General features: G+C 40.9%; 1 long non-coding RNA gene across 1 annotated transcript; it reads right to left on the bottom strand.

The window, feature by feature from the left end:
* Nucleotides 1-11,727: 11,727 nt before the first annotated feature.
* Nucleotides 11,728-19,102, bottom strand: LOC138159058 (uncharacterized). The gene is made up of 4 exons (XR_011167789.1): nucleotides 18,974-19,102; nucleotides 18,749-18,853; nucleotides 18,413-18,602; nucleotides 11,728-11,896 (listed from the first exon to the last, which is right to left on the bottom strand). It is a non-coding gene; the product is annotated as an uncharacterized lncRNA (long non-coding RNA).
* Between the last annotated feature and the right edge of the window lie 331 nt (nucleotides 19,103-19,433).

Raw genomic sequence — 19,433 nt, 5'->3', positions numbered from 1 at the left:
AGGAAAGAAAGAAAGAAAGAAAGAGAGAGAGAGAGAGAGAGAGAGAGAGAGAGAGAGAGAGAGAGAGAGAGAGGAAGGGAGGGAGGAAGGAAAGATAATGAAGACGAATTCATCAGCTTTCCCATCTCCCTTTGCCTCTGTGTGTGAGGAGCAGTTTTTAAATCAAATTAAGGGTGCAAAAACATTGTCCATCATGGGTAATCCAAGACACTGATGGCACCCCCTCATTTTAAATCAATCTCCATCAACCTGACAATGGAGAAATTCATTTCAGATTTTGAATGTGGGAAAGATATTTTAACAACCATGTCCCCAACTTTCCAAATTTCAGTGCTAGCCATGGACAGTGCTGTCAAAAAAACAGAAGGGGGAAGGGAAGGATGATGGGTAATCCCTTTGCCAGAAGCCTTAACAATAAGGATTGATTCTCACTGATTCAGGCTGCTTTATGTGAGTCCTTCTTAGAGGCAGAGGTTAAAACTAGAGAGACTGACTTCTTCTGGCCTGAAGATGTTATAAAATCCCTTATGTTCATCCTTCATCTAAGTAGTGAGTATTAAAATGGCCAATTATTTCCAAATTGAAAAATCTTTTAATTATTTCCAGGTGCATGTTTGGCAAAGGTAGAACATGTTCTGACCTTGAAACTCAGTCACAGCAAATTATTAAGTTACAGAACTGTGTATATTTCATTTCTTCATCAGAAGTTCCTGAGCTAAATGTTTCTACCTAATTCTCTACCTCAACTATACCGCCGGCCCAGTTGTCCCCTACCTCTTCTGTTGTATTTTGGGGTCTTCTGGCCTGTCAGGTCTAAAAAGAATAATGTAACACAATTTTAAATGAGCGATATGCATACTTCATTTAAAATTAACATTGAAACTGTCATAGAGACCACATAGGTCTATTCCATCCAGTTTTACATATAGAGACAACCTAATCTCATTAGTATCACTGTTTACAGCTCCTTCCTTCTTTCTTTCTTCCTTTCCTTCTTCTTTCCTTTCTTTCTTTCTTTCTTCCTTTCTTTCTTTCTTTCTTTCTTTCTTTCTTTCTTTCTTTCTTTCTTCCTTCCTTTCTTCCTTTCTTCCTTTCTTTCTTTTTCTTCCTTCCTTCCTTCCTTCCTTCCTTCCTTCCTTCCTTCCTTCCTTCCTTCCTTCCTTTCTTTCTTTCTTTCTTTCCTTCCTTTCTTTGATTTTTCCTTCTTTCCTCCCTCCTTCCCTTCCTTTATTCCTCTCTTCCTTCCTCTTAGATTAGAAAGGAAATCTACATTGACCTATATTGAAATATATACATACATACATATATGTATGTATTTCACAGATTTCAGATTAAAATTATCTGCTATGGAACTTTCTTAGAATAATGTTTCTAAATAATTAAATGAAATGCTACTTTTCAGTTAGATGCTGATGAAAATAAAGACATATTTTTTTTTTCCTATCCAAATTCACAGATCTCCTGAAATCTATCCACAGACACCTTTGTCAGTCTGGTGAAGTCTATGGACCCCTTCTCAGAAGAATTCATGAAATAAAATATATTGCTTTACAAAGAAAAATAATTATAATAAAAATACATATGTAATTTTTCTCATCCAAGTTCATAGAATCCCTTAGATCTATCCATGGATTCCACAAGATATCTCTGGATCCCAGGACAAGATGCTTGTTCTACATAAGATGATCCACTTACTTTCTTTGTAGCTTCCAATCCTATAATAAGATATAGCTGGTATGTATACATGGTGAGGTGGAACGTTGGATCAAGCATGTAGTTTGGGGACAATCCTCCCCATAACAGATAATCGAACTCTGACTTGACCCTTAGTAGCACCAAAATGTATCTGAATTAAGGAGCACCCATTGGGCAATGTTGAGGACAATTCTATTAGGGAGCCTTGTTTCCAGGGGTGTGCTAAAATCAGCTCTTATTGACCAGGAGAACCAGTTACTAAATTTTCAGCGTCAACATTAACACCTCAGAAATCAGCAACGATGCACATCAAGTATTATTATATTGGAGAAAATATTAATGCAGATTAAGCTTAAAATCATTGGTTTTTAATTTTTATTTTTGGAGAGTCAATTGTTAAACATTTACTAGCACACCCTCACCAGTGGGGATTTATGAGTAGCCAAGAGGTAGCATGTGGGGATCGGGTTCCATACGATGATGAGGGGCAGGAGAGATAATTCACTGAAAATGTCCTTGACCTCTTTATCATTTCTTCCTGTTACTGAGTTTGACCTTGACTTCTGTGATAAGGACTTCTCTAGGAAGTATGAATGGTGAATATCAAACATTTCCCCCCTGGCAGTTGGATCCAGAACCATCTAAGATTATCACAGCGATGACCATAAATATTGTGAACTCATTTTCTTGAGTTGCTCTATTTTCCAGAGATAAAGCCCCTCCTGAAATAACTGAACAGTGATCTTGTGCAACTGAACTCTACTAAACTTTCAATACCCTTGAAACCAAGTCAACTACAATCTTGACTCCAGTCTGCCTAACCCAGCCTGATAAACTGCTTGTGCAGCTGGGACCCTTTCAGATAAGCAGAAAACCTCCCTCTGTGGTCTAAAGTTCCCAAGCCCTCCTGCTTCCTCTATTGCTCCCTTCCTCCTCCATGCACTTCCATTTGGGACTGCCCTTCACTCCTCCCATGTGACCTCCCCTTTTTTTGCTACCCCATAAATATCCAAGGCATTGTCTGTTGGGCAGGAGCCTTGGTATAAGGAGTTCCTACATGCATGTGCCTTTCTTTTGTAATAAATCAAGTTACTATCCATATCTTAAGGAGTCCTGACTTTTGCTTAACAGTATTATAATCATCCTAACATACACATAGCATTTTCCAGATTGCCAAGTGTTTTATTTACTTATTTTTATTTCATCTGACACAAAACAGCATTGTAAGAAATACAAAGCCCATATTTATCCATATGTTTTCAGAAAAGGAAACTGAGACTTCAGAGAGACTAAGTGACTTGGCTATTAAGTGGTAGGGCTAAACCAGAACCCAAGGGGAGTGTACTCCAAACCCACATGTCATTGAGGAACAGTAGAAAGAGCCTCAGCTTTCACCTCGGACTTCCTGGGTTTCAATTCAATTTTGCCTGTGTGATTTTGGGCAAATCCCTTAACCTCTCTGAGTCTTCAATTCCTTCTATATAAAATGAAATTGTTAGACTAAATGGCCTCTCAGAACCCTTCTAGCTCTAAATTTATGATCCCCAAACTCTATGTGTATTCAGCAAATAGCAGTGGTGATAAAAGGCTCTCTCATCTCCTGTTTTTCCCAGATTGCAAAGATTTTATGCTCTTCCCAGGAAGCATGCTCATGTGGTGCTCTCAACAAGGAGATGAAAGACAGTGAATGATTTAAAATAACCTATTGATCATGATTTGGGGAAAACTCAAACAGTCTCTGCTGCAGAGACGGCAATGTATTGAAAAGAATGCAGAGATAGTAGGTCAGTGGATAAAGACTCAGACCTAGAGTCGGGAAGACCCGACTTCAAATCTAGCCTCAAATAGTTACTGTCTGGATGACCCTGGATAGGTCACTTAAGCTCTAGCTGCCTCAGTTTCCTCATCTGCAAAATGAGTAATTTGCCTCTAACATCTCCAAATCTGTGATCTCATGAAATAAACCTACACTCCTATAATATTAAAGTTCACACAGGCACAGCCATTACCAACAATAGCATCATGTTTGTTGTCCAGAGCTGCATCTAGGGCCATCTCCAATCATGCTGATTTATATCTCGCCACTGGACTCAGATATCTCCAGAGAAGATAGTGAGGCAGGTGATTTTCCACAGTCCTGCCTCACTTAAGTCCAATTCACCAGCATGTCATAGCATCACCTTCCTGATATCATGGTCCTCTTCAAGAATGAAGGACAAACAACGGCAACAATAATGTCTGAAGTCCAGAACTTACAACATCAAAATCATAGGGTTAGTTCCCCTTAGTGACCTAATTAGTTTAGAGATTTAAATTTTTTTTTTTATTTTTCCCATTTTTTAAATTAGTAAAATCTATCTTCTCTTCCTCTTCCTTCCCTCACTGAAAAATATAAAGGAAACTCTTGTGATGAAGATGCAGTCAAGCAAAACAAATCCCCCTGCATTGGCCATGTCCAGAAAGAATATGTGGAAATCTTTACTCTGAATCCATTCATCACCTCTCTGTCAGGAGACCAGTGAGCTAATTAATTTTTCAAGGAAGAAAAAAGGAGTTCTTCCCAATGTCACAAGCTATACTTACTTAATCGCACAGAATAGTAGGAAGAATGTTGGTCCTGTAGTCAGCAATCTTGGGTTCAAATACTGCCTCTAATATTTACTACCTATGTGACTTAGGCAAGTCGTTGCCCATAACATTCTTAGGTCTCATCTGCAAAATGAGAGGGTTGGACTAGATCACCTCAAAGGTCTATTCTAACTCTAAATCCTTGCAAAGAGAAGCACCATTATTAGTAAACGAATTCTGGTAATTTTTCTAGTTCATGGTGGGTCATCTCAATATGCAAAGGACAACAGCTTTGGAAAGGAGTTCTTAAACCTGGGAGGACATTTCACACATCTACAATTCTCTCCATATTGTTTGGGTCCTTCACTTAACAACCAGAAATTCTGGTCCTCTACACATTATGTTAGACATTATCTCCTCTATTAATAATCTTTACATTCCCTCCCTAAGAAGAAAGATGAGATCCTGAATCCAGCTTCCCTACAATTTGTGTTTGATTTTTAGGTGAGAGATACCCATGATGGGGGAGGAAGAGGAGGAGGGAAGGATGTGATGCTCAGCATACTTTCTATGGTCTTTCCTCCTAAGCTTTGTCTAGTCAGAATAGAAATGAGTCATGTGCTCCTGCCCTTGACCTGAGAGAAACTTTCATTGATTTCATCTTCTTGTTTTTGATTCAAACAGCACTTGACCAAATTTTGTTCTTGTTCAGTCATTTGCAATCGTGTCTAAATCTTCATGATCCCATTTGGGGTTTTCTTGGGAAAGATAATGGAGTGGTTTGACATTTCCTTTTGTAGCTCATTTTACAGATGAGGAAACTGAGGCAAACAGGGTGAAGTGACTTGCCCAGGCTCACCCAGCTACTAAATGTATGAAGCCAGATTTTTAACTCAGGAAATTGAATCTTCTGATTCCAGGTCTGGCACTCTATCAACTAGGCCATCTAGCTGCCCAAACTCTACCAAATAATAGCTCATAATTCCTCATTTGGGTATCCTACCAATTAGTATAGAAAGCTGAGGACCCTATTCAACTTCAATTTAGCCCACATTTCTTTTCTTTTTTCAATTTGTCCTCACAGGCCAGTCCCTCTGAAGCCTTTAATCTTCATCTGCTATTGTCTTCTTTTGGGTGCTTTATAAATAAATCAGTTAGTTCTAGAGGCAGTTTATCTGGCTCTGACTAAGAAACATTCCTTCCAATTAGACATCTTTCTTTTCATAAGAAAATATGCCCTTTCCCACCCCAGCCCAATCACTTTTGGTTCACAGTTTATCTTGAAGTCAAATAGCTATTGACCTAAGACCAACACGGTTCAGAAAATGTACGGAATGGAATAGGACATCATTTATTCATTCTCTTTAGTGAATAGATAAAATTACATTCTCAGATGATTATTTGTAATCATAAAAGGGTGAAGGGGTAGGGAATAGAATCATGTAGCTTCAATGAAAGATGAGCTACAGGAAATTTCTGAGCAGACAAAGAAAAAATGGAAAAGTAGTCCAGGACTGTTATTAGTCTAGGTAACTGTAGTAGTAAAAAATAAAAATTATTTTCTTTTGTGGGCCTATTCTTTCTTAGAACTAGTGTTCTAAGCTCTAGACATGTCCCCCTCCTCTTACATGATGCAACGTTCTATATTTTCTGAAATATATGCTTGTATTATTACATCCATACCCAATGCAACCTCACAAATTAGAGACTTTCTACCTGTGATCTGACAAATGATAAACCAATGAGATTTACCTAAATGAGATCCTTTATAAAATTCCTGGTTTTTTTTTTTTTTTTTAACAACAAAATATTCTTGCTGGATCTCTTGTTCCAGGTGACTTACCCTAGAGGAAGAATTCTTACTCTTTTTGTATGTCATGTCTCCTCTCTAGCAGTCTGGTGAAACCTAAGGACTCCTCAGAATGTTTTGTTGTTAGAGGTTAATGAAAATAAAGATGTAATTTTCTTTCCCCAATCCAAGTTCACAGACCCTCTGAAATTTATCACCAGGTTAAGAATCCTTGCCCTGGAGGGTGCATGCAGAGTCCATTGTCCTGCTAATCAGGGTTATGCTAAAGAAAATCCTTGTAAAAAGTGAGAGTGAGGATTGGATTTCTCTTCTTTTTTTAGGTGTGGGCACATCAGGAAGCAATTAAATATACACTACTCTGGTAACCCCAGGAAAGGAAATCCAAGAAGAAGAGGGTGGAAATGTGATCACAAATACATGCAAATCTTTAAAGAAAGGTGAAGTGGAATTATGAGGGAGGTGAAAGAAGAGGATGAGGAAATCAGAAAGAATGAGAAGGAAAGGGAACAGGATTGGCAGCTTTGAAACTCTCACCCTGTCTTTGAACTTTGCCATGATCGCCCTTCCCCCAGCACACACCCCATGTTTATGCCATCCTCATGGTTTTGCTCATGCTGTTCTCCACTTGAAATGCCTACCTATTATCTCCAGGATCCAGCCATCTCATGCTCCATTTCTTAATGAAGTCATTGTTGATTATCGCAGTCCACACTGACCTCTCCTTTCTCATTAGAATCCCTGAAATATGGACCCCACAGTTGAACATATGTGGTCTTCCTTTGCAGATAGGTGGTGAAGTGGATGGAGGACTAGGCATGGAGTCAAGAAGACTCATCTTCCTGAGTTCAAATCTGGCCTCAGCCACTTAGTATCTGAGTGACCTTGGGCAACTCACTTGACCTTGTTGGCCTCAGTTTCCTCATCTGTAAAATGAGCTGGAGAAGGAAACTCCAGATCTTTGCCAAGAAAGCCCCAAATGGTGTCACACGACTAAAACTGAACAACATTGTCCTTGAAATTGCTTGTTGGGCCTATCTCTTCCCATTTAGGTTCTGAGTTCCTTGAGGGTAGCTAACTATACTGTGTTGACATGGAATCAAATATATGTTATCAAATTATTGTTGATTGATTTTGTGTAAGACAACCCAACTAAAATAGTAAGAAGAAATGAGACTTTAGATATTAATAAAAATAATCACTTTAGTATCATAGATCTAAAAGGGAACTCAAAGGTCATCCTCCTTATTTTTTACAGATAAGGAAAGTGAGGTCTGGGGAAGACAAATTACATTCTCATGGTCACAAAGGTAGTAATGAATGAACAAAAAAGCACCTACGAGCTTTCTATGAATCACCAAGAACTGTATTAAACACTGGGGGTATTATTAAAATCAAAACAAAACAACCCAACATTTCTTGGCCTCAAAGAGCTTACATTCTAAAAAGGTAAGACAATACATAAAGGGGATTGATGGCGAGGGAAGTAGTTTATCAGCTTTCAAAGTTGCAGAATTAGCCAGTGGAGCAATGATTTAATAGGTTCACACACTTTTTCCAAGAGCAATGACAGTGTTGATTTGATTAAGGTTCCAAAAGTTAACCGGGAAGGGAGGGATGGGGCCTCGAACAGCATTGTGGTAGTCGTTGAGCAAATCAACAAGAAGCAAAGCCTGGCCATAGTCCTGGTCTAAGTGTGATGGGAGACTGATGCAACCGCCAACCAGTACAGCAGGGCCAGATGTTCTAGGCAGAAAAAGGACAAATCCTCCAGGGTCTAGTTTGAGGTCAGGGTTCCCAGGCAGCTGGTAAGGAAATGTCTAGGGAGTGAGTTGAAACTCAGCTGGAGCCTGAGGCTCACTGTAGTGGACGATTGAGACATCCAGGAATCGGGAGGGGTGGAGTTCTAGGCATGAAAGTATCCCAGATGGAAATTAAGCCCAGGTCCTCAGAATCCTATTCCAGGGTTCTTCCCACTGTTCTATGCTAGCCCATCTAAAAGTCTATCATACCTTCTAGCTCTTCAATGCACTTAGTCATTGGACATCATATTAGAATCATACTTTTTCAAGGTTTCAGGATTTGTGACTGGGGATGATGAGCGATTATGGCGTTCGGTCTGGCCCTATTTCATTCAGATTTGAAAATTCTATGAGCTTGGATCTTCTATAGCTTTCTTTAATGGACATCCAAAGATCATTTAAATGACCACAAAGACCTTGTCAATACCTGGATGAACAGTGAAATGGTATTTTTTTAATTAGATTGATGATTAATGAGGATAAAGGATTAATTATAAATTCACTGGTGGAACCATGTGGTGAATCCAGAGAGAAAAATGATACGCATTAAAAAATAATCTCCCAATTAAAGTTGGAAATGCGTCACTGAAGAAGGGGGCTAAGGGTTGAGTTCATTTGAGCCAAGTTCAAGGTATTTGGGGAGTTCTGGAGAAATTCTATGTGGGAGATTTTCTGTATGACTCAGGAAAAATAATAAGACTGTTTTTGCAAGGCCAGTGAAAACATAGTCATAGTTTATAAGGAAACTGCAGCTCTGGGCAGGAGGGAATAAAATAATATCCAAATAATGTTTTAACAGAAGAGCATATTTATTCTACTCTATGATGCTCGTGGCAATTAACAGTATAAAGTGGTGGAAAAAAGCCATGGAAAATTAGATTTGAGTCCCACTCCAGACAATTGCTGACAATGCAACCTAAACTGGAAGGAAAGGAAAAAAAAGCATTTATTAAGCGCCTACTATGTGCTAAGTGTTTTTACAAATATCTTCTCATTTGATCCTCACCACAGCCCTGGGAGGTAAGTTCTATTACTATCCCCATTTTACAATTGAGGAAACTGAGGTACACAAAGGTAAAGTAATTTTCTGATAGTCATACATCTAGTAAGTGTCTAAGGCTAGACTTGAACTCAGGTCTTTCGGGCCCCAAACTCAGTGCTCTATTTATTCATCGTGGCACCCAGCTGCCTCTACTCACCCTGCTGTCTGGGCTCAACAGAAGGTCCTGGGAAACTAGACCAGGGAAGCTAATTCTTAGGTAGAATTTTCCTCCATCTGCTTGAGTAAAGTCAGATGGGAGGGGCATCGCAGTTCAGAGTTATTTTGAAAAGACTTCTGAGTCTAGCAGCAGCAGATGAAATTCTTTTTTTTTTTTTTTCTTAAAGGGAGACCTGAATTGCTTTACAATCTTGGGAATCATGGCACATCACTCAGAAAGTGCTGGCAAGTTTGATTTGCTTCGTGAAAGTGAAGCTGACACCTAAGTAGACACATGTTATAAAACTTGGTTAGGAGAATATTTCAGCTCAAGGGATTCTTTAGCCACAGGCACCAGCAATAGAAGTTTTCATATGAAGGAACAAATGAATATTGATTAAATGTTTCCTATGTTTCAAGAAGGCACTGATTTATGCATATAAAATACAAACAAGAAACAGTCCCTGCCCTCTGGAAGCTTATATTTCTAATAGGGGAGGTATACAGGAGAGTGGTGACTTAGCAACGGTTACTTTGACTTGGAAAGTCACCTAGATAATCAATGGAGAAGTATTGAGTTGGTTGCTATGTTACAGAATTGGAAGCGGGTGAGGGGGTGGTGATAAGGTGAATGGGAAGAAGATAGGAAGATGACACATTAGGACTAGGAAGCCTGTCTGGGAAGGACAGCTTAGATATTGTGAGCCATATGAGTGGGCATCATTGTATTTTTTCTTCTTTTTTTGTGGAGAAGGCAAGGCAATTGAGGTTAAGTGACTTGCCCAAGGTCACACAGCTAGTGCTAAGTGTCTGAAGCTGGATTTGAACTCGGGTCCTCCTGACTCCAGAGCCAGTGCTCTATTCACTGTGCCACCTAGCTTCCCCCACTTTTTGACTCTTAATACTCGTGCCCTCAGAACCTAGCTCAGTGCCTGGCAAATAGGAGATATTTAATAGGAAATGTATTGATTCACTGAATCAGGACAATACAAGCCTCAGGACTAGAGTTCCAGAGCTAATAAAGTCCTTAAACCTCAGTGGCTAGAAAGGTAGATGGCAAGAAAGGATGACACAATGGATAAAGCAATGGGCCTAGAGTCAGGACGACCTGCATTCAAATCCAGACACTCATACTTCCTAGTTGGGTGACCCTGAGAGAGTCACTTACCCTTGGTGTGCCTAAATTTCCCCATCTGTAAAGTAGGGACGGTAACAGCACTTACCTCCTGGGATTGCTGTGAGAATCAAGTGAGATGATATCTGTAAAGTGCTTTGCAAACCTTAAAGTACCATGTAAATACTAGTTATTATTATTATCTGGCTATTATGTTCCAATCTAATAACTACCTTCAAATTCCATTGAACAAATTAAAGAGAGAGGGTCTGAACAGAAGACTATCAACAGAAACAGATATGGTGCTGTGGACAGAGTATCAGATTGGAAATCAGGATACCTAGGTTTTAGTCCTGTCTCTACGTCTTAGGAGCTAAAAGGGACCTCAGAGGCCAGCTAGTCCAACCAGATCATTTTACCCGTGAGGACATTGAGGCCCACAGAAGTGTCTTGTCCAATGTCACATGGGGAATATGTAGCAAAACAGGGATTTGAACACAGATCTTCTGACTCTAAATTCAGCCCTCATGTCACCATACTCTTTTCCTACATGACTTAGATGAAGTCCCTTCATCCTCCCCAGGCCTCAGTTTTCCCATCTGTAAAATGAGAAAGTTGGACAAGAGGATCTCTACAGTCTCTTCCAACTCTAAATCCTATCATACTCTTGGAAATGAGGGGTATTAAAGAAGAAAAGAGCTCTTCTACTCCATGGTTTTTCATTCTTCCACGCCTTGTCCCACTTTTAATTTGGGATCAGCACGAATGTAAAGGACGCCTTCCATTTTGTGGCCACTCAGTCATTTTTCAGTAATGTCTGACTCCTTTTGACCCCATTTAGGGTTCTCTTGGCAAAGATCCTGGAGTGATTTGCCATTTCCTTCTTCACCTCCTTTAAGAGTTGAGGAAACTGAGGCAAACAGGGTTGAGTGATTTGCCTAGGGTCAGCCACATAGCTGGTTAAGTCTCTGAGTCCAAATTCAGACTCTGGCCTTCCTGACTCCAGGACCAGTGTTCTATCGGCTGAGACATCTAGCTGTAACATAGAAATGATAATAACAACCCCTACCTCAAATTAATGTGAGGATCAACTAAGATAATACATGCATACTGCTTTTCAAACTGCAATACTATTATTCCCCTGTGTATTCCTACGTGCCTGGAATCAGCAGATGGTAGTTTAATCTTTGTGAGGCCAAGCCTCCTTTCCCCCACCCCCAATCCCAGATCACAGCCTAGGGCTCCAAACTCTCTTTGATTATAGACATATCATCCTCCCTCTCACGCCCACTTTCCTGCCTGGTGGGCCCTGGTTACCCAGTTATTACTTACACCATTTCTTACAATTTTAGAATCTGTGAATTGGGGGGAGGAGGGGGGAGAAAGGTGTTTGTTTCAGGGGAAGGAGGAAAACAAAAGACAAAAAAAAAAGAGAGAGGAAACAAGAAAGTTTCCCAGCTGTTAAAAGAATCCCCAGAGATTCAACCTATATTTTCCTTGGATTTTATTTGCTAAAATAAAAATTCAGGAAGTCCAATATCCAGCAATAGGGTGGGGGTGAAGCTGAATGGAAGTCTCCACCCTCCTCTCCTTCCAAAAAGGTTATTCTACTTTGTTGGCTGGAGTTGCATGGTTTTATTGCTTTTTTTTTTTTTTTAAGAGTAGAAGCGGATAAGGATAAGGAAAGCAACTTGACTCTGATTTTTTTAAACCTGTGAGGAAGAAAAAAAAATTTAGAAAGATCAAAAGGATTATCCCCCAGTCTCAGATTCCCTTTCTGTCTCTGTCATTCAATGCCAGCATGACAAGGGAAGAAGGGCATAAGAAGTAACCGCAGTCTATCTAGCCCCAACTATCCCAGGAAGCCTGAACCTAGAGAAGCGAGTCCAAGTATGAATTCATAGTACTTTATCTCCTCTGCATCCTTCAATGCTACAACTCTAGAGGCAACTCTAGGAATAGTGAGCACCCTTCAGCCAGAGGCAGGTAAATTTTCTTATTGTCTTTACTCAATCATGTCCAACTCTCTGTGACCCCATTTGGGGTTTTCTTAGCAAAGATACTAGAGTACCTTGCCATTTCCTTCTCCAATTCATTTTATAGATGAGGAAACTGAGACAAACAGGGTTAAATGACTTGCCCAAGGTCACACAGCTAGTAAGTGTCTGAGTCCAGATTGGAACTCAAGAAGATGAGTTTTCCTGATTCCAGGTCCAGCATGTCTTGAGTCCCAAAACGCCCAATAATGGAACTCAAGTTTCTTGGCTCTTGGGATCATATATTTAAAAGTGTAAGAAAACTTTGAGACTACTGAGTTCAACTCTCCTTCATTTTTCTACAGATTAGGAAGCTGAAAGCCAGAGAGGTTTTAGGGACTTACCCAAAGCCATATAGGTAGTGATGTTCAGTGCTTCTCACATCATACAGTGCTTCAACTATAAAACTACAGTCATTATAGGATTGTTGCTCTGGTTTTGAGGGAGGAGGAGGAGGAGAAGAAGGAGAAGGAGGAGGAGGAAAGGAGGAAGGGAGAAGGGGGAAAATAAATACCATACAATGCAAAAAAAGGAGGAAGAAGAGGATGAAGAGGGAGAAGAAAAAGAAAATATGTAGAGTACTTTAAGGTTTGATAAGTACCTTATAAAGGTCATCTCATTGGGCCTTCTCAATAACCTTAGGAGATAGGTGCCATTATTATCCCCATTTTACAATAAAGAGACAGGGGGAAGAGGTTGTAACTTGCCCAGAGTCCTATAGCTAGTAAGGCAGGATTGAGAGTCAGGTTTTCCTGAGTTCAAGTCCAGGGTTCTATTCACCACAATATCTAGATATCCCTGGGTACATTATGGGGGAACAGGGAGTAGTGGATCAACTGCCTTGGAGTCCAGAAGACCTAGGATCTCTCCCTCCCTCTCACATATACTTCCTGAGTGACCATGGGCAAATTTCTCCCTTTCCACTTTCCAGGTAAACCTCTAAAACTTGAAGTTACAAATAAGTTGACTATTGCCATAAGTGGAATAAGTTTCCACTACATGAGTTCTCTACCCCTGTGAAATCACTAAACTGGACCCTCATTGCTGCCACCTTGCCCTCCTTTCATCTAGGCTTTCATCTTGCCTAGAAAAAAATACTCAGAACTCTGTTTCTTCCCCCATCTGTTTCCATTTCTGGGACTACCTGAGTCTTCAGAGGAGAATGAAAGATGCTCTGATACCCCCTTCAGGAATCCAAGTCAGAGTGTTGGTATTTCTCTCTCTATCTGTTTGCTCCCCCTTTTAAAGGCCAAGGTATGTGGCTGAGGTGTAGGAGATGCCTGTGAATCAATCGATAATTCTTAATGTGGCATTGAAAGGCCAAACGGAGTATATAGAACCAGTCATATTCACACCTTATCAAAGAACTAAGCTTGGCCAGGGCTCAGCATCTCATTGTGTGATTCAGGAGGACCTTACCAGGGTTCTCCTCACCACACCCTTGACAGATATTATTATAATTTTCAATGCTGCTAGAATACACCATTTTCAGCAAGGGAACCCTTCTTGATCTTCTGTCTTCCCCTGATATAATAGAACAGAGAACTGTCTGGGCAGAAAACTGTCTTTTTCAGATTAATGCCAGCCTGCTTCTGCAGCTCCCGATTGTCTTCGTAAATACACAGCAAAATTATAGTTGCTATTAAATCACTCACAAAAGGAACCACTGGCAATGAGATTGAACACCAGTCCCAGGGTCCTGGAAATCTGTTAGTGTAGAAAACTTAAATGGGACATTAATTAAAGTGACAGCTGCCAAGTGATTCCACCTAAATATGGGTGGAGAAGAGGAGTGGAGTTAAATTCCAAGATTCCTTCTTCATCTTGAAAATGCATTAGTTAGTCAACAAGTATTTATTAAGCATTTTCTATATGCCAGGGAGGGGCAGCTAGCTGGTGCAGGGCATAGAGTACCAGGCTTGGAGTCTCATCATTGTGAGTTCAAATCTGGCCTCAGACCCTTCCCAGCTGTGTGACCCTGGGCAAGTCACTTAACCCTGTTTGTCTTAGTTTCCTTATCTGTAAAATGAGCTGGAGAAGGAAATGTCAAACCAGGGTATCCTTGCCAAGAAAACCCCCAAAGAAGTAATGGAGACTCAGACATGACTGAAATGACTGAACAACAATAAAATGTGCCAGGCACTGTGTTAAGCTTCAAAGATACAGGCAAAAGCAAAACCACATTTCTGCCCTCTAGGAACTCTCTTTTTTTTGAGGAGGGAAGGCAGGGCAACTGGGGTTAAGTGACTTGCCCAAGGTCACACAGCTGGTAAGTGTTAAGTGTCTGAGGCTGAATTTGAACTCAGATCCTTCTGACTCCAAAGCCCTGTGCCACCTAGCTACCCCAAGATTTTACTTTCTAAAGGAGAAAGAAACAGGCAAACTATGAGGAGAATGTTCCAGTTCTCCCTCCCAGAGCCTGGCAGGGCCATCACCCTCCAAGGTACAAGAATACTTTTGTAGGAATCTGTTTTCTCCACCATTGCTTAAGCTGCACCAGCTCTGTTAATGGTTAGAGGTCAATGACTAGAACCCCTACACACACACACTTCCTTTTAATCACTTAATACAGAGTGATTTTATAAACAAATATTTATTTCACACATACAATCAGTCAGACATTTAGTCATTTACTAAGGACCTACCACATATCAGGGACTGTGTAACTGTTTCTCTTTTGGCCAAGAACTCTGAGGGTCTTTTCCTCCCAGTTTGTTTGTTTTGTTTTGTTTTTTGATTAAAGGGGCCATCCCTTGAGTAACCACTTAAAGAAACCTAGTCACTGGAGGAGTGTTACCTTACTCTAAGTGAGAACCTGAAAAGGCCTTAGCCTACAAGGGCCAGGGTCTTCCATGGCATCCTGGGCCATCTCCAGTCATCCTGATGAATGTCTGGTCACTGGACCCAGATAGATCTGGAGGAGAACGTGAGGCCGGTGACCTTGCACAGTCCTTCCTCCCTCAAATCCAAGTCAACCGCAAGTCACGGCCATTTCCCTAATGCCATGGTCCTCTTTAAGAACCAAGGACAAACACAACTGGGCTAAGCACTGGGGATAAAAAGAGACAGCCACTGTCCTCAGGGAGCAAGAACAAATGTACAACAGTTCTCCCAACGTCCTCTACACCACCTTATTCTCTCCGGGAAGCAGGATCAAAAGTTATTTCAACCAATAGAAAATTACTCTTCCCAACCATCCAACAGCTAACTGGAACCAGCCACAGAGTGTCCAGAGCATGCAGCACAGGCCTTCCAAAGAACAACCTTCATATGGCATCCAGATTCTTCTAGGAGTAAGGTCCCAGCATTGTCTGGGTGGTGATTACACTAGATGAGCAAGCCAGAAGGGTCCGTGCATGAGACAAGCCCCCTTACATAACTATGTACATACATGATGCATGCAGCATGAATGGAAGATAAGCTCGGGGAGAAAAGGAAGAGGGAAAAGGGAGAAACAGGGACCAAGAAAGGCCTGCCCGCAGGAGGTGGAATCTGAGCTGAGTCTTGGAGGAAGTTAGGGGAAATACAAGGCAAGGGTGAGGAAGGGAAACATTGCAGACATGAGGGATGGCCTGGGAGAGCTGGAGATGAAATGATGTTCAAGGAACTCACAGTAAGTCTGGTGTAGCTAGATCAGAGAGACCATGAAGAAAATTTAAGTGTGAGGAGATTAAAGGAGGAAGGGCCCAGGCCTCTTTAAATGCCAAACAGGTTCTAGCAATAAGGAACCACTGGAGTTTAGGGAATATTGTTGTTATAAGTCATGTCAGACTCTCTGTGACCTCATTTGGGGTTTTCTTGGCAAAGATACTTGAGTGGTTTGCCATTTCCTTCTCTAGCTTATTTTTAACAGCTAAGGAAACTGAGGCAAAGCAGCTTAAGTGACTTACCCAGGGTCATACAGCTAGTAAGTGTCTGAGGTCACATTTGAACTCAAGTCCTCCTGTTTCCAGGTTCAGTGTTCTAGGTACTGCACCACCTCACTGCCCTAATTTAGTGAATAGGGAGGACTATGACATGGTTAGATTTAAGGATTAGGAAAATCCTTTTGGCACTTGAAAACTGGAAGCGGAGACTTGAAGCTGGCAGACCAGCCAGAAGGCTAGCCCTTCAATACCAGGTCTTCGGTGGCCCAACTCTTCCCCCCAGCCCATGGATCAAATCACCGCCACTCATCTGGTTTGATTATCTTTCCTGCTATATGATTTCCCTCACTGATACTCCCTGGGCCTTGCTTCCTGCACACTTCCCCTTATTCAACTATCACAGAGCTACAAAATCTCCAATCTGTAAGGTACTTTGTGATAAAAACAAGGTCCCTACATTTTCTTGAAACTGAGATTAGTTTCCTCTAAAAGAACTGAAATTAGTTTCCCCTTATTATCCCCTTTCTCCTTTGATATCACCTAATAGCATAAAAAAGCCCTCATTCAGCATGGTGATTATCTGAAGATCACAGGGATCACCTTGCTGACCATACCTATTTCCCTATTTAATGAGGGATTCATCTATAGAAACTAAGTACCACTGTATACATGCTCCATCTCTTTGCAATGTTATGGAGGCAAAATGTGCCTCCTTTTCTTAACTGTTTAATGATTTGGTAACACCTCATTTTCTCCTCAAATTGAGACTTCTGGGCCTTTTAAATCTGACCTCAGATACTTCCCAGCTGTGTGACCCTGGACAAGTCATTTAACCTCTGTTTGCCTCAATTTCTTCAGCGGTAAAATGAAAATAATAATAATAGCCCCTCTCCACCCAGGGTGATTATGAGAATCAAATGAGATCACTGTACAGTACTCAGCACAGTGCCATAGCTATTAGCTATGCTATTAGCCATATATAGCATGAGGCTTGCCCCTAATAGACCTCCAACCCATTCCTTCCTTCCTCAACATATTGACTAGGTGGTCATTTGGCTTCCACTTAAACCCCTCCAGGGATGGGGAACTTACTCTTCTTAATGACAGCTCATGCCACTTCAGGAGAGTTCTATTTATGTGGAAGTTTCCTCCTCTCTCTCCCCTAGAAAATTAAAAGGAAATCTGCCTTGATGCAATTATGTTGCTAGCACTGTCCTTTAGAACCAAGCTGAACGAGTGAGATTCTCTTCCATATGATAACTCTTCACCTATTTGGACAGTTATGTTACCCACTTTCTCCCTCTCGATCCCCCCATTAAATCTTTCCTTAAGGCTACACAGCCCCAGTTCCTTCCATTGAATCTCCAATGTTCAGGTCTCTGGTTTTCTCAACAATCATCTCACTCTTCTCTGGGCATTCTCCAACTTGTTAATATGCTCCCAGAAAGGTGGCACAGGAGCCGGAATAGCTGGGAGAGGGTGGCCTGGCGTATAGAGTGACAAACTTGGAATTAGAAAGACCTGAGTTTGAATCCTGCTCAGATATTTGTGACCCTGGACATGACACTTTAATCTCAGCCTCATTTTCCTGATCTGTCAAATGGGCATAATAATAGCACCTACCTCTCAGGGTTGTGAGGATTAAATGAGCTCATATATGGAAAGCACTTTACAAAAATTGAAGAGGCATGTAATTACTTGCTTTTAAGGAGAACTGAGTTCAAATCTGGCCTCAGTCACTTACTAACAGTGTGACCCTGGGCAAGTCATTTTAACCTCTGTTTGCTTCAGTTTCTTCATCTGTAAAATGGGACTTCTAACTAGGGTTGTTGTGAGAATCAAATGGGATAATTAATCATAAAGTGCTTAGTACAATGCCTGGCACATTGCAAGTGTTATATAAATGCATGTTTATTTACAGCCAGGGGCAGTGCAGTGGATAGAGTGTCAGGAAGTTCATGAGTTCAAATCCAGCCTCACACACTCACTAGCTGTGTGACCCTGGACAAGTCACTTCCCCCTCTTTGCCTCAGTTTCTTCATCCATAACATGAGCTGGAGAAGGAAATAGGAAACTACTCCAGTATCTCTGCAAAGGAGACCTCAAATGGGGTCACAAAGAGTCAGATACAACTGAAAATGACTGAACAACAACATTGGGTCTTTTGGTAAAAAGTAAATCATTTCACCACTCTGTTGCTCCCTCCGTGAACTGAGATTATTGGATTTGATGGTCTAAGCCTGAAATATGACAACAACAATTTACTGCCAAAGTCAAAACTGACTATTCCACCCTTCCAGTAAATATCCAGATCTTTTCCTCTTACCTGCCATGTGTTTCTGGGATAGGTCAAGGTCCCTTGCCTTAGAAAACAGTCAATACTGTTCTCTAATAGGGATCGGGTTTTGCTTTTTTTTTTTTTTATTTTTGAGAGACAGATGACCATTCAGCCCAGAGAGAAGAGACCACAGATTCATTAAAATTCCTTGGACAGCAGAGGTATTTTTAATTCAACCCTAAGAGGGGAAAATATATGAAGCTGTCATTGATCTCTCCTCTCTCCTACCCCAACACCCCCCCCCCATTCCCTGCACACACACACACACACACACACACACACACCCTTCCAAAAGCTGCACATTTCCCCAAACCCAGTGCTGACCTCCCAGTTCCAATTGAAACGTAGCCGAAGCATGTTCTTGGAGTCTTAATTTTTCAGCTTCACAACCCTGAAAGGATCCCTTCTCAGCAAGATCCAGCTGCACTTCTGAAAACAAATGACAAGATTTATCATTATCGCTGCAAAATGTAAATGATACAAACAAATTCCTATTTATCCTGATTGCATTTGCACATGGAAACTCTTCCAAAAGAGGACATTACATACAGTACAATCTGTTTTGTCTTTTAAGTCTGTCTTGTTGTGCGAAAACAAAATAAATGCTGCCTTGCCTATGATTCGGCTATTACCATATTTGTATGAACGACATAATCGTAATTATATCTCTTCTCAAGGAAAGACAAATAGTTGTTTACACTGGGGAAAATAAAGGAAGGAAGAAAGGAGGGGGTAGGGTGGGGTTGGAGCATGTACTGAACTACAAAGCAGGGAAACTTGGAAATCCCATTAAGGTCTCTCTAGAAAAGTTTATTCCATCAAGAGTGAAAGTAAAAATGGCTCAAAGGTTTAGCATAAAAATATCTCCAGAATCACAAGGCTTTTGTTGACAGTTTGGCAGAAGATGCTATCACCCAGAATCTAGAGAGCCTGGAAGCAGGTTAGGGGTCCCCCAATGGCCCTGAACCTATGATGCAAAGTAAGATTGCCCATCTTAATGCCATCCATG

Source organism: Petaurus breviceps, unplaced genomic scaffold, assembly GCF_028583685.1.
Source record: "Petaurus breviceps papuanus isolate PSGF00001 unplaced genomic scaffold, PetGlider_PUasm1.0 175, whole genome shotgun sequence".
NCBI classification, from domain to species: domain Eukaryota; kingdom Metazoa; phylum Chordata; class Mammalia; order Diprotodontia; family Petauridae; genus Petaurus; species Petaurus breviceps.
The sequence above is the reverse complement of the archived record's forward strand: the minus strand, read 5'-3'. Positions and strand labels throughout refer to the sequence as shown.